A 14,203-nucleotide genomic window follows, 5' to 3' on the forward strand; every position below is an offset into this window, starting at 1 on the left:
ACCGACTCCCGAACCCATTCTCTTGGTCGCGAGACCATTTCCTTTCCAGGTTTCTCTGAGCGTTTCCTTTCCCTATCTTGGGATAAATAACGTTTAGTGGCGGCTCTGTGTGTTTTATTTTCGAGTCTCGCCGGTTGTTTTTTTCGCAGGATGCGACAGCTGGCGACTCTGCTGGGGAAGTACATCCTGATGTAGACCTATGCTGGTCCATCATCCCTAAGCGAGTCCTTCCTAGCGTTTTAGGATAGTTTAGGTTGCTTGTTTTGTGTTATTTATTGCGTTTATTATTCTAACCATTGTATATATTTGCATTAATGTCTGCATGCATCATACTATCATGTTGTTGCCGTCCTCTGTGCAGGTGGTTCTGTTATTTGGGGTGGGTGTTCTGAGTGGGGCTAAAACCCAGGCCCGAGTATACACCTAGGATTAGCGTGGTCTCGCGTCGCTCACATGTCGGTTGGGCATGATGTTGCGACGTGACATACCACAAGCCGGACGAGGTTCATCTGAGAAATGCTCTTCCAGTGGGATTTTCCACTTTGGTTGGGTTATCTCTTTTGGGCTGTTGACTCTGGTGACCGATCATTTCCCGGATCTTTGGTTTAGACGATTTTAAGAGAGCTACAATGGCACACCCGAAAGGGCAAACCCATTGAGTATCTCTGCCCGATTGTCGAGACTATTATCCGCCTTAGGGTGACCTGATTAGAATTTACCTGTGAGGGGAGGGTGATTCTTACAGATGCATGTTCTGTTGGTGACTCAGATGGTGACTCGTTGTTCCGTGGATCAGAGTCATATTTATAAGTCGGATTTATGGCCATGTATTGCCGAGACGCCGGAGTGCTGTCCGTGGCATTTATCAGTGGGAATCCGTTTATTTCAGGATTCCCCGGGCCGAGATATTTATCAGTGGGGATCCGTTTATTTCAGGATTCCCTGGGCCGATTCAGGTGATGGTGTGTCTGCTCAGAGACCAGTGGTGATGATGATGATGTATCTGTCTTCCGTTTATTTCGGAACCCGTGGGTCAGAATTGGGTTTGTTTGTTCCTCAGATGGTTATGATCAGTTCAGAGACCAAATTCAGTGCAACAGGAGACCAGATGACTTGGAGGATGGCCCAGTGCATTGCATACATCTGCATCATTCTCATTTTGCATTCATCTGCACCCAAACTACGTCTAGTCATATGGGGAGTACTATGGATTGAGATTCTGGTTGAGAGACATCTTGAATTTCAGAATGTGGATGTCAAAGTATTATCTGTCTCGATGAAACCAGGATCAAAAGACAGAAGCTTCCTCGTATGGATAGACGTCGCATTCATGCATATTAACCTGTTTGCTGTTTTGTAGGAATCATTGCTCGTGCTCGCAGAGTCGTACCTTTGCACTCAACACGCCCTCACAGATATTACACCAGGCGCAATACTCCCAGACTGATGGATCCTCCCAACGCTGACATCCTCGAACTGAAAGAGAAGATGGGAGAGCTGATCAATGTCATGCAAGAGTTCGCCTTGGGGCAGAAAGTAATTGCCGAAAAGGGGAGAGAATCGAAAGTTGGCTGAAAATGGGGAAGATCCAGGGTGGCAATGCTTCGTCATCAGGATCGAAGAAGCCATTCGGGAACGGTCAGCGCAAGAATGAGGGTGAATCGAGCGCTGTGTATGCCCAGGAAGGACACGGTAGGGATCGTTACTACCAGCACACTGCTGCTGTAACCATCCCTGCTGGTAATCAGTCAGCACGACAGCAACGTCAGCCACCTCAACAGAGAGCCGGGTATCAGGTGAAAGGAAAAGGGGTTGATCGCCATTTTGACAGGCCACCCGTGACATATGCTGTTCTGTTCAAAAAGCTGATGGATCTTGGGTTGGTTCAGCCGAGGGCGATGGTTCCGATAAGAACAGATCAGTGGCCTCCTGATTACGATGAGAATGCCAAGTGTGAATTTCATTCTGGTACGCAGGGGCATAACATTGAGGGCTGTAGAGCATTCAAGAATGTCGTCCAGGACCTGGTAGACTCCAAAGCTATCAATTTTGCGCCATCACCGAATGTTAATGCTAATCCCATGCCGGTACATGGTCAAGCGACGGTGAGTGCAATTGCTGAAGATGCAGATTACACCTGTGCAGTGGGTGGAGAGACCAACAGTGACTGCAAGCTGGATGGTTGGGTAAAACCGTGTGCACCAGGGCAGCAAATCCTGAACTGGAGGGTTTGAAAGATCAACATTGTTACTCGTCTGGAAGAGTATTATTTCTTGTTTTCAGTTTATTTGCATGAAAGCCATACGTGTTGCCCGACACGTAATGGTTCATTGTAAGGGCCACCTCATGTTTAAATTTGCATTTCTGCATCATTAATAAATGGATGTTTTTCAGTCAAAAACGGTGTTCCTTGTTTTTCATTTATTTTGCAGTTTAAAAACAAATAAAAATGGCAATGTTTATTTTCATTTTTTATCTTTTTGTTTTGTCTCGTTCCGACTTCAAAAACAAGTTTCCGGATCTCGTTGATAACAATTTGGTTACCCCTCATATGACTTCGACAAACCGATCTATCTTGCTGAAGAAGAAGACGAAGAAGACTGTGATCTGCTGGAATTAACCAGATTGCTAAAACAAGAGGAGAAGGTGATTCAGCCGCCCGAGGAGCGGGTTGAGATTGTTATTCCACGCACCGCCGAGGTCAGGAAGGAGATGGAAATCCGGGCCGTTTCAGAGGCAAGTTGAAAGCAGGATGGTAGGCTTGTCGGAAGAGCATGTGGATGTCTCTACCTGGTCATGTCAAGGTATGCCGGGACAGATACCGATATCATTATGCTCAAGCTACTATGGAAAGAAGACTGTCCTCTTGAGAAGCAGAGCGTCGATGCCACGTATCAGGGTGACTTTGTTTCATGATGTGACTCATCATGATATCGAATGATATGACATGATAGCAAGGTCCCAAACAGGAGTGGGGCATCTGGTGGAGACAATTCAAACTGAGGTTGAATTCAGATAAGCGCACTATCAGAGTGCAGGCCGGTAAGCTGTCGGGGGTTCATTACAAGGGAGGAATCGAGGTTCATCCTGCTTAAAAAAAAAAAAAAAAAAAAAAAAAAACAATAAGAGAAAACGCCTGAACCGAGAAAGAAAAAGAGAGGTTCGTGGTTTCTTAGAAAGATTGAACTACCTGTCATGGTTCACATCTCATCTAACAGCCACGTGTGAACCCATATTCAGGATGTTGAAAAGAAGGATCAAACGGTCAGGTAAAATAATGATTGCCAAGGGGCATTGAAAGAATAAAAGAATATTTGCAGGAGCCTCTGACTCTGATGCCTCCTATGGAAAGAGACTGTTAATCTGTACTTGACAGCCTTCGAGGGGTCTACGAGGTGTATTGGGTCAGCATGACGCGTCTTGTCGAAAAGAGCATGCAATTTACCTTAGCAAAAAGTTTACCGACTGTGAAACAATACATTCACTGTTCGAGAAAACTTGATGTACTTTGGCATAGGCTGCTCGCCGACTGAGACAGTTTATGCTGGTTCATACCACTTTGTGGATTTCGAGATGCATCTGATCAGGTAGAATTCTGAAAAAGCCAGCAATGACCGGACGGGTTGCGAGAAGAGCAAAAGAATGTTGACTGATTTGTGATACTCTCAGAAAGCAATCAAGGGGTGTATTGTCTGATTACATCGCTCTGCAACCCGTGGAGGATTATCAACCGAGGAGGTTTGAGTTCCCTGATGAGGACATCTCGAGGTGCTCCGATCGAAAGATTGAGAGTAACCGATCCCGGAGGAGGGGCCTGACCCTAAATCCGAACGGATTTTGATGTCTGATGGGGAGGTTAAGGTGAATAAGCTTTTATTGCCCGGCTAACGTTTGAGTGTACCCACGGTGGTGGCGGAGTACGAAGCTTGTAGCCCAGGTACTGAACCTCGAGGAGTGCGTCTACTGGGGCAACTCCTTTCTCATTGGTGTATGGGATGGAAGCGGTATTATCTGTTGAGGTTCAGATTCCCTCTTTGAGAGTCCTGATGGACGTGAAGTTGCAAGAGGCTGAATGGGTAAGAACCCGATATGAAGAGTTGAGCCTGATAGAGGAAAAAAGGCTAGCAGCCATCTGTCATGGGCAGTTGTACCAGCAAAGGATGAAGCGTGCTTTTGACAAGAAGGTGCGACCTCGGGTATATCACGTGGGTGATATGGTGCTGAAAAGGATCCTTCCTCCTCAAAACGATCGAAGGGGCAAATGGACACCGAATTATGAAGGTCCGTTCGTGGTCAAGAAGGTTTTCTCTGGTGGAGCCTTGTTGTTAACGACCATGGATGGTGAGGATTTTCCATCCCCTGCGAATGCAGGCGCAGTTAAAAAATACTTCGTGTAAAAAAAGACCCGCTGGACGAAAAGAACAAAATAGTCCAGGCAAAAATGGGCATCCCGGCGAACCAAAAACAGAAAAAGGGTTCGGGCAAAAATTAGGGATATAAATAAAAAATGTACACCCGGCAAGTCGAGAACCTGGAAAGGCGACTTGGGCAAAAATGGGTATCCCGGTGGACTGAAAACCCGAAAGGGCGGTCCAGGCAAAAAAGGGGTTGAAACGAACAACTGTGTCTAGCATGATCGTTTGCGCTTTGGTTAAAGCATCTTGGATAATACCCGGTAGGGATCGGTTGGAATCGTCTTGTTCAGAAGGCAGAAAACATGGAGATTCTGAGGACATATGGGGTGTAACCGAGTTGGAACTCGATGAGATCACGGGTTTCACGTTGCCATTAGGATAGATTTTTCCTTTTGTGCGCAATTACCTCTTTTCAGGAATTGCTTCCTTTTGTATTGCTCATTTGAGCCACACTTTTCAAATCAACAAAATGCACATTCAGTCAAATAATTTTGTTTTTGTTTTTCATTACCGTTTTGATTGCAAGAACATCCAATTATTTTTGATAAAGAATCTTTGCATTTTAACACATACAGGTTCCTTCCGATGCATGTTTATAAGATTGAGAGCTTGAAATCTTATTTGGAAGGTTGAGTGACCCAAGTGTTGAAATCTTGACACGCCTGGGGCACGGTTTTATCTAACGATCTGTTTTGCAGGAACTGTTAGATGTTTTTCACTCACTTGCAGGTTGTGATGTGGAAGCTTTGACAAGGGAGATCCCCATGAGAGTCCGATCAGGGACGAACGTATGAAGAAACGACGAAGCGACGTTGCGACGTATGACGAGCCTTGATGATAATCAAGAAGACTCTTCAAAGTCGGAAGACTGGAAAGTTTGTAATTCCCCGCAGAGTTCGATCAGGGACGAAGGAGGAACGGAGAGACGACGAGAGACGCCCGACGACCATTGAAATTAATCAAGAAGACTCTTCAAAGTCGGAAAATTGAAATTTATGTATAAATCCCAGGAGTACGTCTCTCGTCGAGTGCGGAACGACTTGGAATGCAAGATGATGGAGCAGAAAAGGTCCAGACGAGTCTGGGAGTTCTCAAAAGTGGAAAGCTGGTGCGAGATTAGGAGGTGGATACCTTGGTTCGATGAGTCGACAGGTGTTGTGCCAACTTTTCTTATTTCCCCAGCTAGTTCCCCGAGTGGAGCGGGTTTTTTCAATGACATATCTCTCCAACAGTGTTCATTCTACCAGTGGATTGAACGAGTTTCCGTAGCAGACGAATATCTGCATCCCCAGCCGAGGGTATCCTACATGTGGATTGATTGGGTCCTCCCCAGCGGAGTAGTTGTCGTTCCCCTAGCAGGGTCTGGATGGTATTCCCCCAGCAGGTTGAAGATTGCTCATTTCCCCAGCGGGAGTATCAGTGAGGGTTCCCAAAGCAGAGTTGGGATCTATATCCCCAGCAAGTCAAAGACTGTGGTATTCCCACAGAGTGCAGTGAAGGATCTGTATCCCCAGCATGTCCTCGAGAGGGTGGGGTGCAAAGGAGGTATTCCCCAGCATGTCCTCGAGAGGGTTGGGTGCAAAGGATCTGTATCCCCAGCAAGGGTTGTCTATTTCCTAGCAGCAGTGCTATCCCCGGCAGGGTGGAAATCGGAGCAGTGGCGAGTTCCTCAGCAGAGAGTCTCGTATTCCCCAGAAAATTCCCTTGAGGGGGATATTTTTATGCATTCATCATGTAGAATAAGCATTGCATATTGCATAGAAAAATAAATAATCGCGTAGCATTTCCATAATTATGGAGCATTACGCAGAAGAAATCAAGCATGCATCATTGCAAACGTCAGCTAGTCTCAAGCCGTGGTTATTGTTTGAGAGGTATTTTGCCAGAAAATGAAAGTGTTACTCCGAGTAGTATAGCCTCATGATTGGATCACAGGTATTGTCCCAGTGGTACGACACTGGAGAAGACTCCTTCCGTCGGACAGAGATGGAAAGGGGATGTATTCAACGCAACCCAAACTGTGGTTACCGCTTGAAGATTTGGGGTTCACCAAAGGTGAAGATGTTACTCTGAGGAGATTAGCATCACAACGTCAGATCAGCAATGTTCCCCAGTAGTGCGATATTGGAGGAAATGTTCCCGTCGGACAGAGATGGGGATACAGTCAGAAGACGTTACGCGATCAGCGCGATTCAAGCCGTGATTACCGCTTGAGGTTTGGTTTTGTCTGACAGCGAAGACGATGCTCCGAGGAGTTCAGCATTGTGAGTTTGGAACCACCGTTTCTTCCCAGACATCAGTAAGTGTTTGGTCGATCATTGTTTGATGTCTGTCCGCATCATTGTTTGATGTCTGTCTGCATCATTGTTTGATGTCTGTCCGCATCATTGTTTGATGTCTGTCCGCATCATTGTTTGATGTCTGTCCGCATCATTGTTTGATGTCTGTCCGCATCATTGTTTGATGTCTGTCCGCATCATTGTTTGATGTCTGTCCGCATCATTGTTTGATGTCTGTCTGCATCATTGTTTGATGTCTGTCCGCATCATTGTTTGATGTCTGTCCGCATCATTGTTTGATGTCTGTCTGCATCATTGTTTGATGTCTGTCCGCATCATTGTTTGATGTCTGTCTGCATCATTGTTTGATGTCTGTCCGCATCATTGTTTGATGTCTGTCCGCATCATTGTTTGATGTCTGTCCGCATCATTGTTTGATGTCTGTCCGCATCATTGTTTGATGTCATGTCAACATCATTGTTCGGTGCCTGTAAACATCGAGTTTCCTCCCGGTCATTGGTTAATGTCTGGTCGAGCTTTTTTTGGTGTCAGTAAACATCATCGTCCGATGTTCAGTAAACGTCGAGTTTCTTCCCAGTCATCAGTCAGTGTCTGGTTGAAGGTGTACCCTCTGACGTGTTGCCCTTAGAGTGGTGATTAGTGAAGTTTCCGACTATCAGGTTGAAGCACTTATGGTATTCAGGCCAGTTTTTCGGAGTTCAGACCGAAGTGGTTTTCGGACCAGGTAGAAGAAGAGAAAATTTTCGGGGTTCAAGAAAAGCAAAAAAAGAATGAGAATCCCGAGTGGATGTGGTGTTCAGACCATGGTTATCCCTGCGTTACCATTTATTTTGGCATCCAGGTCGTCGGTTTTTCGAGTTTTTCTTCGCCGATGCTGACAGGCGTTGTTAATTATTATCCCATCAGAGTGCAAATTGTTCGTCTGTTCTTGGTATTCAATCACTCTTCATCCTGATCATCCGAAATCCGAGGCTATTTCGTATCGACAGGTTCACAGTGGATTGAATAGGGGCAGCTGTAACACCTCAAAATTTGCCCTCCTCTCTTGGGACTAGCATTAACATATTTGCATATCATTTTAGGACATTAGGCATTTCATATTGCATATCATGTGGTTACATAGTGCAAGTCATCTTCCCAAGTCTTAATCAGGAGATGAGGAAGTTCAAAGGTGCAAGCTAGGGTTTAATGACTGATCATGGGCCATCTGAGGATTGGACTGTGAATTAGGGTTTCATGATTTCCAAGGATATTGGTCTTCATCTTGTTTGAATTGATACATCATCATCATCATGGTTGGATGTCATCAGGAGATTGGAGAAGATTCCTTGAGATTAGGGTTTTGACCACTGGTCAACCCTAATCAGTTGTATTGGGCCAATCAGGGCTGGATTAGGAGATGGGGTTTATGAAGGAGATGAGGATCATTTTGTGACTATATGGTGCTTATGGAGGCTAGGGTATCACCCTTGAGCCATTTCAGTTGGAAATTGGGGCTCAGATTGATCAATGCATTGCCAAATTCATCTATCAGATGAAAAGTCAACTGTGGTCAACTGTACATGATCTGGTGGATTTGGAGGTGGAAACAAGTTAGACACACTTCATTCATGTTGGAACAAGTGTTGAATGACATGGCAAGGCTTAAAAATGAAGAAAATCAAGTCAGGACAAAAACTGCCAAAAATAGCAGGTGACCTGTAACTGAAGTTTCCAAAAATGGAAAGTTTTTGACCTCAAAAACAGATGTCCAAGGAAGCTTCAAATGAAAAATTGTTCAACATGAAAGTTGTAGATCTTGTTCTCACCTTTCCAAAAAGTCCAAGAACTTGAAAATCCAATGTATGGTTTGCAAGATATGGCTCAGTGAATTTCAGAAAAGACCCGTAATCAGGAGGCCATAACTACCACATACTTTGTCCAAATTGCAAGTTCTTTATATGCACAAACTCCATTTGACATGTACTTTGAGGGTGCATCATTGGATTTTCCCAAAAATGGCCAAGGCAAAAAGTCACTTTTCAACTGGACAGCTGAATTGGACCAGGGGCAAAATTGTCCAAATGTCAAAATAATTGGAATTTTTGAATGGGACTTTTTCCAACACCTCAGGAATGGCATTTGGAGTGTGTTTGAATATTCATTTCATGCCTAGGCCTTTTAAATTGAGATTTGGCTTGAAAAGTGAAATGGGGAAAATTGGTCATTTTGCATACATATGGTGAATTTGAGAATGGAGCAACCAATGGGAATGGGACAAGTTTCTACAGCTCATACATGATATTTAGGGGTTGTGTGAGGTGTCAAAACAGGTGTCAATGAGCTGGCTATGGAATTGACAATTTTACCCCTCCTTTGAAATTACCACTTTCACTTAACATTGCATTTGGATGATTAAACTTGATTAAGCTACAATTAAGCATCCATATATAATCAAAAACACTTCATAATTATAACTGAATTCACAATCTCCAAGAACCAGATCTGAAACTTCCACATTCTCTCAAAACCCTCAAGAACACAACAACCTTCAAATCCAAATTTCTTCCTCAATCTTGAACCAAAACACGAAATTCTTGTTGCATTCAACTCCAATCTTCTTCTTCTCCATCTGTTTTTGCAAATTGGAAGGCATAGGGTGCTAAATCGTGGCTGTTCAAAAACTCATCATCCATGGCAAATGCGAATTCCTCATAACTGGAGCAAGGTTGAGCTAGGCAAAGGTTGCTAAACATCATCCTCATCCTATTTCTACATCTGTTTGAAGAAAAGAAGCGCAAAGGACCTCTCTATCATCGCTGCCATTCCAGGTTAGAGGATTTTCGAAACTCATGATTTGCTTCAAGATCATATGCGTTTGGAAGTACATGTTATGTAGATCGTGGTGATGTAATTAGATTTGTGAATGATGAACCATAGGAGGAGAAATCTTGAATTGAAAGTATGAACATAAACCCTAATTCGTTCGATTCTTGAGTTTTAGGAACTTTTAGGATGAATTGAATGGATATTTGGAATGTGCTTGAGAAGACGAGTTCAATGACTATATGCATGTCCATTTCTTTTGACGTTTGATGTTCTTCGATTTTTTGATTTTCTGGAAAATTTCGTGAGGAAGACGAAGCTGGAAGGTGTTTTGATCTGAAAATGTGTTCAAATTTTCAAACGCGGTGTTTACCGCCCCCGCTCAAAAGATTTACAAAAATGCCATTGTCTTTTTTTTAATTTAATTAAATTCTTAAAATTGATAATGACTTTAAAAATTCATAAAAAATAGTAAAAAAATTCAGAAAAATATGGAGTTTTTTTCTATGGCTTCCTTGATGTGTGTAGAATTTGTTTGACCTATTGGTCAAAGTTGTGCATGGCAAAAATATTGTTTGACCTAGGCTTCTTTCATATGTGTCCATTTTTGATACATTTCACCATTTGATTCATGAAATGCACAAAATGTAAAATAAATTCTTGAAAATTTTTGTGATGATTGTAGACTCATTGATGTTCATTTATATGTAAATTTCATGCATTTTTGATACCTGGTCAATGAGCAGCAAATTCTGGAACTTAGGTGTGACAATTTGTGTCACACCTCATTATGTCAACTTGCAGGATTTTTTTGAGTGATCTATACTTGTTGAAATAAAGTGAAATTTTGCATGATGGTTAGTTAACATGTTAAGATGCTTTGTGAATTTTTGTGGAATTTTTCATTGCATTTTCGAATTGATTGTGATTTTTCATTTCTGTTAACCAATTTTGCAAGCTCATGTGACCTAGGTTGGTAGATTGATTGGTAAATGCTCATATGGTACTGTATGATCATGAAATTTTATATGCTTGTAGTAGACACATGTTAGGACTTCCCTGTTTTGGCCTCATCCATTTATTTATTGTTTTCATTGAGTTATGAATTTTTGAAGTGGAAGCATGTGTTGATGTTGTGATTTGGAGCCTATAATTGTGACTGTTTTTGTTGATTTTCATTGACATGGTTCCATTTGCCCAATTAAGCTCAAATTTGACATGGTAGACCTTGATTGACCCCTGTTTAGGTGTAATTAATTTGAGAATTTTTGGATGTGTTTTGGTATGGATTTAAGTGCAATAATTCTGTTTGCATGTTTGATGCTTCATTTGAACCAATGTGGATTGTTTTGTGCATAGAATGAGCATAATGGATGATGTAAACATGAGACCAATGATGTTTGCTCTTGTTTGATGTTAATTTGAGTTGTGATTGTGAATGCCTTGCTGTTTTAACTTTTTTGTTGCTTTTGGACCCTAGGCTTGGCCTAGTGGTCTAGTTGCTAATATTTGCTTGATTTTTCAGGATCAAAAGCATAAGGCACATGGAGAATGATGCAAATCAATTTTAATTGATGTTGTTGATGTTTGTATATTAACGTAGCATTGTTTTGTAGGTGTTGAAGCTTGGGCTTAAGCCTTGAGCTTGCCTTGTGTTGTGTATAGTTTGTTTAAACTGGTTAACTGTTTGTTGTTTATGGTTTGTCTGCTTGAGTACTGACTGAGTTTGATTGTTTCCAGGTACTTTAGTTGCTCAGTTCCTTGTGAACTATTGCTTTGCTTTGCTTTGCTTAAGCAACTTGCATTGAGGTAACTTCTTAAAACTTCATGTAGTCTGGAGACCCGGCTGTTACCGGGCCGGGCAAATTGTCTGAAGTCCTCCTTAAGAGGCAATGCTTGTGTATGTTTATTTTTAAGCCCAAGCAGGAAAAGTCCTTCAAAGAAGGCAATTGGTGGAAGTTAGGGACAAGCAGCCTGTCCCCCACTATTCAGTGAGTCTTCTCCTTGCTCCCATTACATGGTTGTAGCATTGAGATCAAAAGCCCAAGATCTGTGCAGTGCACATTGTGTCAGAGTCATCGAGTATAGAAGGGTTCCCCTATTCTGGACCCATGCTCATTTGTCAGCTCTCCCTAGTTAGGGATAAGAGCTGTGAGGTCTGATCCTCACTTCATCCTTTCATCTGCTTCACCTTAGCCTCGTAATGGCAAGGTTAAGAGCAAACACAGCCCGTACAGACGACTTGCTGAGGCAGTCAAACCTATTGATTGAGCCCCCTTGTGTGGTTATAGCGCGTGCTATGTGTATATCTGATTGACATGTTTGATTGAGATGCCTGTTCTCATTTGATGTATGATATGATTGTATGCTTGTGTGCTAGCTTCTTTCCTGGTTAGGTTAGTTTGCTTATGCAAGTAGGATAGAAAACCGAACTTAGGGTTAACGATGCATGACAACATTAGGCTCGAGTCTCAGCTCCCTAGTTGTGTGTCTTTCCCCAGTTTCTGGTTAGTAATTTAGTCCCTTTCAGGGGAACTACATCGCCCTGATCCTCGTGCCAGACGAGGTATGTAGGCAGGTGGTCGTGCGAGACCACTCCGGGCAACCTTTTTCTTTTTTTGCGTGTGTTTACTTGTTATCTGACTGTATGTTTGGGTTCGGATGCCGACGTAAGCCCAGTGATTGGCTGTCGGGCTCCACGTTTGCCCTTTTGAGTGTGTTTTGGTTCGGATGCCGACGTAATTCCATTCAGTGGTTGTCGGGCTCCATGTTTGCCACCCTTGTTTGTTTGTGTTGTGTTGTTTGGCGTGCGTAAGCCGAACTACAGAGGCTCTGATTCTTGTTCCAGACAAGATATGTAGGCATAAGGTGCGATACCTTATCGAGCTCCCTTCTCTTAACCCCACCTGCGTTCCCCGTGTGTGTGTGATGTTTAGCAACCTTTTCTTTATTCTAGGACGTGGATCCCGTCGAGTACGACGGACGTGAGGGGTGCTAATACCTTCCCCTTGCGTAACCGACTCCCGAACCCATTCTCTTGGTCGCGAGACCATTTCCTTTCCAGGTTTCTCTGAGCGTTTCCTTTCCCTATCTTGGGATAAATAACGTTTAGTGGCGGCTCTGTGTGTTTTATTTTCGAGTCTCGCCGGTTGTTTTTTTCGCAGGATGCGACAGATTTGACATACCAAAAGAAGCCCAAAAGATATGTAAGTTACAAAGATCAATATATGGATTGAAGCAAGCTTCTAGAAGCTGGAATCTTCGTTTTGATTAAACAGTAAAACAACATGGATTCATCAAGAATGAAGATGAGGCTTGTGTCTACAAGAAGGTTAGTGGGAGCACGATCGTCTTCCTGGTATTATATGTAGATGACATATTACTATTGGAAACGATGTCCCTACCCTGCAACAAGTAAAGTCTGGGTTGGGGAAATGCTTTTCTATGAAGGACCTAGGTGAAGCAGCCTATATCTTAGGAATCGGGATCTATAGAGATAGATCACAAAAACTACTTGGCCTAAGTCAGAGTACATACATAGGCAAAGTGCTTAGACACTTTAATATGCATGATTCCAAGAAAGGATTCATACGTATGCAACATGGCATGTGTCTGTCATAAACACAATCCCCTTCAACTAAGGAAGAAAGGGATCACATGAATAAGATTCCATATGCATTTGCAATAGGATCTATCATGTATGACATCTTATGTACTCGACCAGATGTCTCTTATGCTTTAAGTGCAACGAGTAGGTACCGATCTAATCCCGGTGATGCTCATTGGGTAGCTGTCAAGAATATCCTTAAGTATTTGAGAAGGACTAAGGACTCATTCTTGATAAATGGAGGTCAGAAAGATCTGGTTGTAATTGGATACACCGATGCTAGCTTCCAGACAGATAAGGATGACTTTAGATCGCAATTTGGTTATGTGTTTTGCTTAAACGGTGGCGATGTGAGCTGGAAAAGTTCAAGGCAAGATACAGTTACTTATTCTACAACTGAGGCTGAGCATATTGCTGCCTCAAGTGCAGCAAAGGAAGTTGTTTTGATCAAAAAGTTCATTAGTGAACTTGTCATAGTTCCTAGCATTATGGATCCCATTGATCTCTATTGTATAACAATTATGCTATCGAACAAGCTAAGGAGCCTAGATCTCACCAATGATCCAAACATATACTTAAGTGTTATCACCTCATTCGAGAGATAATAGATAGAGGAGATGTGAAAAGATGCAGAGTACCTACACTTGAAAATATTGTCGACCCACTGACAAAGCCTCTTGTGCAACAGAATCATGATGGTCATACTAGATCTATGGGCATTAGAGGTATGCCTGATTGGCTCTAGTGCTAGTGGGAGATTGTTGGTGTAAGCCCTAGAGGCCAATACTTTTGGTACTTGTATCGAATTATTTATTAATAATAAAAGGCTTTTTCATTATTATGTTTGTTTAATAAAGTCCCTAGAATAGATAGTCTGTTTAATGTATCAAGTGTGACTTAATCATGAGATCCCATTAAACATAAGGACATTATTCTTAAAGTATCTGTAGTCGAGCTTTGTTGTGAAGTGGGATAAAATTAAAGCACTAATACTATTATGTATATATACTGATGATCACATCTCATGGATCATGGATGAGGAGTTATCAGGTCTTAAACATAGGTATGAATATTAG

The sequence above is a fragment of the Lathyrus oleraceus genome, chromosome 4 (genome assembly GCF_024323335.1).
Source record: "Lathyrus oleraceus cultivar Zhongwan6 chromosome 4, CAAS_Psat_ZW6_1.0, whole genome shotgun sequence".
Lineage (NCBI taxonomy): Eukaryota > Viridiplantae > Streptophyta > Magnoliopsida > Fabales > Fabaceae > Lathyrus > Lathyrus oleraceus.